Genomic DNA, 10,710 nt, shown 5'->3' with positions numbered 1-10,710 from the left:
TAATTTTTTAAAAGTATGAGGTGGAGGGGTGTACCCCTTGTCGCCGGTTGGGCCGGCGGTAAGGCTGTTCCGCCGGCCCAACCGCTTGGCAGATAGGCTAGTTCATTAAGTAAAACCTCTTTTTTGACTGCTTAACTATTTTCAATCCTAGCTAGTCTTTCCTACCTTACTTAACTGAATTGACTTAAGGTACGTACCTACTTCTCGCTGCTTCGTCGTCCGGCTCCTCCAAAATTATGTTAGAATCGGCTACTTTATTGTGACCATCCCTTGTCGGTTGCCCGCGAGACCCACTATCAAGAAGTGTATCCACGGCTTCTTGTACCAATTTTTCTTCCAACTGCTCCTCGGATCTGCTGACCCTAAAAAAGGTCTTCCCGTGCCGGCGGCAATAAAGCCCATCCGCCGGCCCATCTGGCGACAATAGTCTAGTTTTACAATTTTTTGTTTGACTATATATTTTTGCAAAATGCTAAAATAAAAAATATAAAAATAAAAAAAGTTCGAGATGATGGAACAGTTGACATGGAAATCCTATCAATCTTCCGGAATATTTTTTCCATCTTACCTTCCAATGTTTCCGGAATATTTTTTCAATCTTGAGCCTCCACCGTCCGATCCTCACGCTCAGTCACATACTTTTTCTTTTCCGTTCGTTTGATTTTCCCGTTCCGTTCCAATTTGATTTTCCCGTTCCGTTCCAATCTGAACCTCACCTTCCTCCGCTCGGCGCCAGTGACCCGCTTCGCCTCGCTCGCTCACCTCGCCGTCCCATGCCGCCGCTCCCACCTCGCCGTCCCCTCGCCCCTCTCCGGCCGGCGGCGGCCATCCCCTCGCCGCTCCCGTTGGATCCGTCTCCGTCCTCCTCAACCTTATCCCCGCCCCTGCACAGCGCACACGCCGCCGCCATCCCCATGCTCGACGTCGGCCTCGCCGCCCCGGCGCACGTGCCGCCCCCCGCTCTCTGCCGGCCCGCCGCTGAAGCCGCCACTGCCGACGGCCCTATCCGCGGCGCCTCCTGCCCCACCGCGAGCGTCCTCAGCGGGCCCGCCGTCCTCAGCGCGCAGGCGGGCCGCCCCTCCGATATTATGCGTCTCCGCTCGACCATCGGCTCACGTTCACCTCTTGCTGCCCTGGGACACGGAGATGCGCTGGCCGCAGACGCCAACTTCTTGATGCCCTGTCTCTCTGCGCCCTCCAGTTCCTCGATGAGGGAAAATTCCAAGTCGCGGGTCTCTCCACTGATGAGTTTTTTTTTTCCCATTTTGCAATAAGTTTTTTTGTTCCCTGTGTGCCATGTCTCTCTGCGCCCTCCAGTTCCTCGATGAGGGAAAATTCCAAGTCGCGGGTCTTTCCACTGATGAGTTTTTTTTTTCCCATTTTGCAATAAGTTTTTTTGTTCCCTGTGTGCCATTGGTCCGCTGTGTGGTCTGGATTGCAGGGAAGGAGAGCGCGGCCAGGAATCTAGGTGATAAGGAGTGATGAGAAATTACGTCAAGCACCTATGGTGCGTGTTCAACACCTTCCAAACTTTCAGTTTTCCATCACCATTGTGTCCGTTCTGAGCATGAATTAGTGGTGCATTTGACCGTATCTATCTTTGGGGTTATGTGTTGTCATCAGGTGGCTGGTGTGGTGCCTCATGCAAGCTGCTTTTTCATCACGTTGAAGGTCAGTATGGACATCATTTGTGTCATTCTTCTCCCTGTTCAGTAATTTGATTGATTATGTGCATCATTTTATGGACACCAGAAACTTGAGGCTTTATTCTTATTGGGATTGTGATATTTCTATTTTAGTTTCCATTTAAGTAATCAAATTAGAGGCTACAAGTAAAATTGATATGTTGAACTTGTTTATCTGAACGACAAACTATAACTGTTTATTCTTGATAGGATCGATCCGGCTCAAGTGGTGCCTCAGTCTACAAGTGAATTTTTTTTTGGATGGTAATAATGGCATTCTTCTAGATCAGGTGAGAATATATAGTGGCTTCTTTTGCTGTCAGCCTACTCTACTATGCTTTGTTCTCAGTAACTCTTATACTTGATCAGCATTTTTTTATGGGCAGTAAAGTTATATTTTTGTTACTAGTTACGCCAACTTTCACGAAATTCAGTTATTTGAACTGGAAAGGGGCTGCTGCTTGCCATCCTTTAATTGTTGCATCAGATATGTTAGTTGGTTTCAACATTCTTCTCGATCAGCGTGAGGTTTCAACATTTTAAAGCATTGTATTCAACATTCTTCTGTGTGAAATACTACTCTATCGTGTTGGTTAATTGTTGAATTAGCTTACAAATCCAGAGTAGGATGATTCTTTTTCAGTGCTCTTCTTCTAGTCTAGCTGTTAGAAGACTACACAAGTGCAAAAAATCTTAGCATGTTAATGATAATCTTAGCTCTTCTTCTAGTGCTCTTTTTACACCTTCCATTGCTAACTATGCTTCTGAGGAACAAATGATAATTGGATTCTTACCTTGCTTACTTTCTTCTACGTTTTTGCAGTTAATGTAAATGAAATATGTATGAGTTGTTCAAAAAGATAAGCAGTGAAGTGGTTGATGATGGCTTGATTAATAAGGTATGTAGCTTCTGCTATTTTCTTTGAATGGAGTGGCAATGAATGGAAATTTTGTTATCCGTCAAGCCATGATGCCTAATTTCAACAGTTTTTAACACACTCAAACATTTTCTTCAAGTTATGTGTTGCACAACATTTATTTAAGTTGCCCAACATCTTTTTAAATGCACCAACATTTCTTGATATCGATCAACATTTGTTTGACATGCACAAGTATTTTTTATATGTGATTCAAACAATTTTTATACTCTAACCAACATTTTTCTTGAGAATGACTAACATTTCTTTACATGCACAAACACTTTCCTTTAACATATTTCTGGACACACACCAGCACTTCTAGATATTGACCAACATTGTTTTTACATATATCAAGGTTATAATATACAAAAATTGCATCTTTCTAACATTTTGTTACCATTGCACGACTAGTAAATGTTTTCAACATTTCTAACTGCATGTTCATCTATTATGATGAATATTTCCAACATTTCTAGTTTCCAACATTTTTTAGTTACCACTAATATGAAGGTCTAACAATTTGGCAGAAATAGGTTCAACTATTCTGAATATTCAACCTCGTATTGTTCAACAATTTTTTCACCATTAGGTTCATCAGTTTTAGAAATTTAATCTCTTACGATTCAATAATAATCTTGTCAAAGTCATTACGATCTTCAACATTTCTAACTGTTCCTTTTCGACATCCCAACATCTCTAAAGCTTACTATAATTCTATGTTTATTATTAACAGGTGCTCCAGTTCTTCATGAGGAGATGATTCATTTTAGGGTGCTTAATGTTTCTTAGTTGAAGATCGAATAGACCGGGAGTTTACTTAGTTATTTATTACTGATTTGTTAGTTCTCAAATTTCTTTAATAACAAATTCCTTCCTACTTGTGTTTTTTTGTTGGGCCTATCTTGCCAATCAGATGTAAAAATTATATATTAGTATATTAAACTTGAAACTTTAAGTTGCAAGTGCCCACCTGTTAGTATCTCACTTTAAATCTCGTGGCCAGCAAAAAAGTCAAAAAAATGCAGCAGTCAGTTATGAACCGGTATCACGCGGGAAAAAAGCGCCCTAAAAAAGTCCAAAAAGTCGAAGGCGCGCTCAAATATAATAGCGCCCTGCTATATATCCAACAGGGTTAAAGGAGTCTGACGCGGAACGAAACTGAACTCTGCAGCTGGCCTTGCTGGGCTTTATAGTTTAATTCCTTAACCATCTTCCGGTAGACATAGGAGCTCCTGGTTGACACCCGCAAAAGCTTGCGCATTGGCGTGTGAAGCAACCCTAGCCCAACTATAGGTATACGTCCGTGCATTTCTACGGGTTCAAAAATACGTATCAACCTAAATGCCTTATGTATATTCTTTGTGGTCCATATGAACTACAATCCGATTTACATGTCAACCTAAATGTCTCATGTTTGTTCTCTATGGTCCGAATGAACTACAATCCAATTTATACGTCAAGTGGCCCTAGCCTTTGAGCTGTTGGTTGTGAACTCCATTCGCCTCGTTATTCACCAATGCATGAACATCAGCATGAATATGTCGAAGTGTGGATGGCTCGCTCATCCTCACGTAGAGCAGTAATTGAAAAGAAAGGCTATAAGAATCCATCATAAATTGAATTCGTTTTCAATTATGGGCACAATTATTCACCTTCTAGCTACTGCATTGCGATGATTGCCGGCTTGAAAATAGTATGAAATAAGAACAACACCATTTCCGAGAAGCTCGAACAATTCATCCGACGCAACTACAAATTAGGCCGTCGTACGTTCCGGTGCGCTGGTCAGCAGGAGTTCAAATTTCAATCAAAATTGTTGTGGTGGTTTATCCGATGCCCTTCTTCTTCACTGTCGGAGCATCCGATGCATCAATGAAATACGGTCCCACCTGTCATAACCGTTTGACCTTGGTTGACCTAACTCATTCCTCCTTTCTCACCCGTGCCTGTACGCCGCCGACCCAGGCAACCACAAGCGTACAAATCATCGTAGTTTTTCCCTTAGAATATTCCATCTAAGGTTTGTCAATCCGTGGATCGGCAGCGAACTAACTAGGATTTTCTATCTAGCTCAACAGATCTAATCCTAACATGAAGCATAGATTTCATAAGAAGGGTAACCTTGATGTAAAGATGAATCATGAGAACATAGGTTGATTGCATCCACAGCTATATGTATATAAGATAACACCACCAGGGGCACCAAGAGCCTATCATCTTCTAGTTGTAATCCTAGCTAATAAGCAAGCACATGCATCTCATCCAAAACAATCTTTAAACTACTACCCCCGGTCAACCTCCCGAAAATCCCACCCTACACGAAAGCAAACCCCATCACGATCCCCCCTATCGGTGTAGGCAGTTTAAGGGCACAAACACATATGAACATATCTAGCTATCATGAAGGATCGACATACTAGATCTAATTACCATGATTACATAAAGCATGCTAATTAGTCTAACCATGGATTAGGCTAAGGAACAAGTATATTCATGATAGAAAGAAGAGCATAAAAGGAGGCATTGAGTCGCTAACAGATCTGATGACATGAAGAACATTGCTCACATAATAGATGTATTTATATCATCACCTCCGAGTACATACGATTGATGATCACAACTAGCTCCTGAACTCCACCATGGCACAACCGCGCAGGGAGGCCATGGTGTTTAGAGTCGGCCTAAGCCATATCCTAGACAACTTCGAAGACTTGTAGCCCTTAGCTCCCTCTGGTGTGTCCCCTTTGTTTCGTCAAGTTCCGGTGGATTCCTTTCGAGACTCGGTGAATTTTCTAGGTATTTATAGTCTGGAGAGCGTGTGGTGAAAATTGGAAAGCGAGACGGTGAGAAAACACCCAAGGACGATCGGCCTAGGGTGGTCCAGGCCGATCGGCATGGGCCTTCCATTCGTCGTCTCGTGCCCTCCTTCGTCGCCAAGTCTTCTCTAATGTTATGGAGTCTTACTTTCACTTGCATGTGGAACTGGCACGTCGGTAGCTTCAGAATGAGATTGATCTTCAATAACTCTCCAAATATCCGCTTGATCCACTTTGATTCTTCTTTGAAGTGATCCTTGCCATATCTTCACAAACTTAGCCCTTAAGTAATCTTGGAGGAGTGCTTGCTAAAAATGAGCGTCGGAGGAGGCCAGAAGACCCCTGGTGAAGAGTATCTTGGCCCCATAAGTGGGTTTTGGTGAGTTAATGACATAATCTCAAGTGTCTAATGGACTTTCAAGTGTATGAACAGGTTTTAAAAGATTGGTTGACACGTAGCACTTGTGATAACCCTCAAAAAGGAAATGATGATGTATATGGCATACCATGAAGGCTAAATTATTTTTTGTTTGAATTTGAGTTTAGGAATGCCGTACTCTTAGATGTGTAATCTTTGATCTTTATGTTGAAAAAGGTCATCAAAATGACCTAACCAACCTATGAGAGACACCTTGCACCTCCACATCACATGGGGATATTTAAAATGATGTTGATTTGAGAGCTCCAAAGAATTTCAGAGAAAGTTCCGGAATAATCCAGAGGTCCCGGAGTTTTCGGAGAAAGTTCCGGAACTCTCCAGAACTTAAAATTCCAACAGCTAGTTTCGGGGGTGAAGGGGCATAAATACCCCCCACCCCTCCCACAGTTACTCTCTTGACCTAACTCCATGCTAAGCTTCAAAAAAGCATTCAAGTCCCCCTATTTACTCCCCTTTGGCTTCTTTTGTGATATTTGGTGGGGGATTTAAGGATTCAAGGGAAAGGCAAGAGAGAGTGCTAGTGAGCTGATTACCTATCTCTTGAGCACCTTGTTCTTCCTCAAGCCGGTGATTTCGTGTTTGTTACTCTTGGAGCTTCAAGCTCTTAGCCGGCTAGGCATTGCCCATGGAGCATCCAAGGTTGTGGCTGCCTATGGGAAGTTTGTATTACCCTGATGATTGAGGAAGTGACTCTAGCTCAATTTTTGTGGTCGCTAGAGTGAGGAAAGTGGCTTAGGGTGAAAAGTCCACCCTTTGTGGGTTCCTCAATGGAGACGTAGGCTTCTAGTGTGGAGCTGAACTCTGGTAAACAAATTCTTATGTCTCTTGTGCTTATTGTTCTTCATTTTGTTCATATTCGAGCATAGAACATATTTCTAGGGTTTGTGCTTGATCTCCTTTTCTAGGAGATTGCTTGCTCTTCTATCTTGTTCTTGAGGCTTAGTATATTCTATTGCATATCCTATTTTTAGCGATTTACTTTTGATCAAGTAGTGCATATGGTTGTAGTTCAAAATCGTATTTCTCCGGAGATTCCGAAGATTTCTCCAAAAATTCCGTAAGTTACGGAATTTTCGGAACAATCTCTGGAAACACCAGAAGTTTCTAATAAACTTGTTCAAGTTGTGTAAAATTTTAGGTTTGACTATTCAACCCCGTCTAGTCGACATCCTAGATCCTTTCAATTGGTATCAGATCTTTGGTCTACGGATTAAACCTTAACCACTTGGAGTATCAAGATATCAACACTGGTAGGTCAAGATGTGCCACTCGAAGGTGATGTCACCGATCCAAATGCAGTCCAAAAACCCATGCTGCCACAAGGAGCACAAACAAGTGCTCAAGGAGGAGGTGCCAGTGGAGCAAGCACAAGCGCGGGAAGAAGACAACTTGATATTGAAGACTCCTCCGATGATGACTCCGACTATAATGATGCAAGATCAACTTGCTCTGAGCATCGCTTTTCAAGAAGGGAGTTTCACCAAATCCCTTTCAATTATGCCCGTTTAAATCTCAACACCTCAAATGGGTCCATCAACTTGGGAAAGCCTCCTTACTTTGATGGGGTAAGCTATTCCAAGTGGAAGGACTCAACGAGGGGGTATTTAATAGGGGTCAACCCCGCTCTTTGGAAGATTGTTGCTACAGGTGTCAATTTCTAAAGAAGAAATGAAGATACTTTCATCACATAAGATCAAGAGTTTGAGATTCGATACAACTTTCAAGCTTTGCACATCATTAAGAGCTCATTGTGTGCTGAAGAGTTTGACAAGATAGATGGGTTGGAATCCGCCAAGGAAGCATGGGACACTCTCTTCATCAATCATCAAGGGACAAGGAAGGTTATGGAAGGAAGAATTGTTGGGATACGAGGTAGGCTACACTAGCGCAAATCAAAAATTTCTACCGCGTAAACCAGGAAAACTGCCGTATAAGGATCACGGGATAACCACTCGACGCACTGATGCGGAAGATGTAGATTCACATCGATGCAGCGAAGTCGATCAGCGTAGTCGAACGTAGTCGACCACGTCGACGTCCAGCAGCTCCTCAGCACCTCGTCCACGTGCAGCAAGATCGCCCTCGTGCTGTGCCTCGTCGTGGCTCGTCGGCGGCTCGTCGTAGCTCTTCGGTGGCTCATCCAAGTGCTGCAGGCGCAACACCTCCAAGGTATCCACACGTGCAGAGAGAAAGCGTTGCAAGCCGGACTGCTAGATCCGCGAGTTGCAATAGGCGAGGGCGTGGGCGGGGCGACAGATGTGTTTCGCCAAAAAGGTGTAAACCCTAGGGCACCCCCACCCCTCTATTTATAGAGGTTCCTGATGAGCCTCTGGGTCCGAGGCCCATTAGTACTTCTAAACCTAATCCAACTTGGATCACATCCGAATCGGGCTTCCAGCCCCTTAAGTGTGTGACCCTATGAGTTCGGATACGTATAGACATGGTCCGAGTGCTCCTACTTGGCCCAATAGTCGGTAGCGGCCTCTAGCAAGATGTGCCAACTCCTATACGCACACGAAGATCATATCAGACAAACCGTCACAACATTATGTACATGCTATTCTCTTTGCCTCACGATATTTGGTCTAGCTCCAAGCCGACCGCTGTTTCTCGATCCTGTGATTCAAAATCCCTTTGTAGGTTAACTCTTAACCGTACGTAGATGGCCATGCATTTTCAGATCCGATCACTCGAGGGGCCTAGAGATATCACTCTCAATCAGAGAGGGGCAAATCCCATCTTGATTGACCATGTCTCAGCATGCTTCCTGACAAACCCGAAAGCTACCTTTATAACTACCCTGTTACGGTGTAGCGTTTGATAGCCCCTAAGTGAGTCGATTCACATCTCGAGTACATGCGACAATCTCAGGTCTAAGGATAAAGCGTACTTGTTGTGTAAAGCGAGAACTAGTTCTCATGTTAGGTCAGTCCTAGCACATGTCTCCACATGTGCCCACATTATTAGTTTAACATCTCTATGTCCATGACTTGTGAAACATAGTCATCAACTAATACATGTGCTAGTCTAATATTCATGTGTGTCCTCACATGAACTCCGACTAGGGACAACTTTAGAATAACCATACAAGTAAAGAGTTTCACATACAATTCACATAATTGCAAATCAATTCAAGTAGCCTTTAATGGATATTCAATGAACACAACATATAAATCATGGATACAAATGTAATATCATCATCTCTATGATTGCCTCTAGGGCATACCTCCAACAAGAATAAGGGTATTGGAAAGTGAGTTTAATCGCTTCATCATTCGTGAGAATGAGACACCACAAGAGATGTACAATAGATTAAACTAGATTGTCAACAAGATAAGATCTCTTGGAAGTGACAAGTGGGGAAGAAATGTTTATAAAATTGTCTAAGTGAATGTGGTCCAAAATACACCCTATGCTTGTGCAATAATTAGCGAGATGAAACCTATGAAAGTTTGTAAATGAAATATTATGCATTTGCATCTCATGTAGAAGCTAACCTCGCCAACAGAACATACGAGCTCGGACCGGAACATGAAGAAGGATGCCCTCCTACTGAGCTGAACATGATCAAGGCAAATCAAGGCCCGAACCAAAGTTTGGAAGAGCCCAAGGTTGAGTTAGGGCAAAAAGGCAAGCCCCGGAGCATAACCTTGGTTCTAAACTTATGCACTACTTATGCTAGTTATGCTTGTGCATTAAGTTCATAGGAGTTGCTTGAAACCTTAGTTGCATGCTCGTAGTACCCATGTGTTGAATACTAGCATGTTAAGTCGCGTAGTTGCTATGCTAAATAGGGACACGGTAAAAGTCAAGTGATTTCCTGTCACTCGCGAGCTATAGGAGTTGCTTCTTTACTTATGTTGGAATCATAAGGTTGGCCGGTAGGGCTTGGTACTCTGTTCCAAGATGGTTGATGCCTTGTCTGTATAGAGGAAAACTGCTACGGTCGAAACGTGTGGAAGTCTTGGTCAAGTTTTTGAATGTACTAAACACATGCTGAGAGTATGGGGAATTAGTAAACCTAGTACATGATTGAACCGACATGGACCTTTCCCTCGCTCTCTCTGGAACTGAGTTCCCCTGCTGCACCACGTGGGTACAAGTGCAGCCACGGTACGGTGTCCTTCCAGTACCAGTGGGGCCTTGTATCTAAGGGAAGTGGGATCTAGATAAACGTTGCAAATTGATGGGAACCGTTGATATATGTGAACCTGTCGTGGCAGTAGCATATGTCATGTGTTTAGGTCCACCTTGCAAGGTTAACAAATTCAATTCGAATCGTTTGCCTCTCACAGTTTGGGACTGCTTGACCTCTTTTCTTGCATTGAGTAAGAAGGTGAACAATGATGATGCTTAATATCAATGCTTAATTAATTTGCTTGTTCTACCATGTTTGCTTAGAATAGGTGCTTACCTAGGATGGATAATCAACTAGAACCTGATGCTAAAACTTGAAAGTAAGGATCCACTTTAGATGCTTTCGGCAAAACAAACCCCTCAGCCAAAAAGCCTTGCATGTGTAGGAGTCGGTGGAGTAGATACCACCTGCTGGGTAAGTCTTGCTGAGTATTAGTATACTCAGCCTTGCTTGTGGCTATGTTTTTAGGTAATGTTGACTTGATTGCTAGTGTGACTTGGCTGTCTCAGATCCCTCCGGGATGGACGGTTGAGTGGGACCCATCCTCGGTCGGTGAGGATCGTGGTGTTTGATATCATGGCAGGCTTCACCATGGTATTTTGTATCGACGTTAGACTTACCGTTGTTTTTCGCTGCTTTTGAACTCTGAAACTCTATCTTTGTGCATTTGAACTCTTGAGTTGTAATAACTTAATGTGGGACCTGTAATAAT

General features: G+C 43.1%; 1 long non-coding RNA gene across 1 annotated transcript; it reads left to right on the top strand.

The window, feature by feature from the left end:
* The first annotated feature begins 736 nt into the window (after positions 1-736).
* LOC117836077 (uncharacterized) lies at positions 737-3,567 on the top strand. Its single transcript, XR_004636013.2, has 5 exons — positions 737-1,507; positions 1,624-1,671; positions 1,896-1,975; positions 2,509-2,584; positions 3,339-3,567. It is a non-coding gene; the product is annotated as an uncharacterized lncRNA (long non-coding RNA).
* Positions 3,568-10,710: the final 7,143 nt, after the last annotated feature.

Source organism: Setaria viridis, chromosome 9, assembly GCF_005286985.2.
Source record: "Setaria viridis chromosome 9, Setaria_viridis_v4.0, whole genome shotgun sequence".
NCBI lineage: Eukaryota > Viridiplantae > Streptophyta > Magnoliopsida > Poales > Poaceae > Setaria > Setaria viridis.
This window is presented reverse-complemented; position numbering and strand designations above follow the sequence as displayed.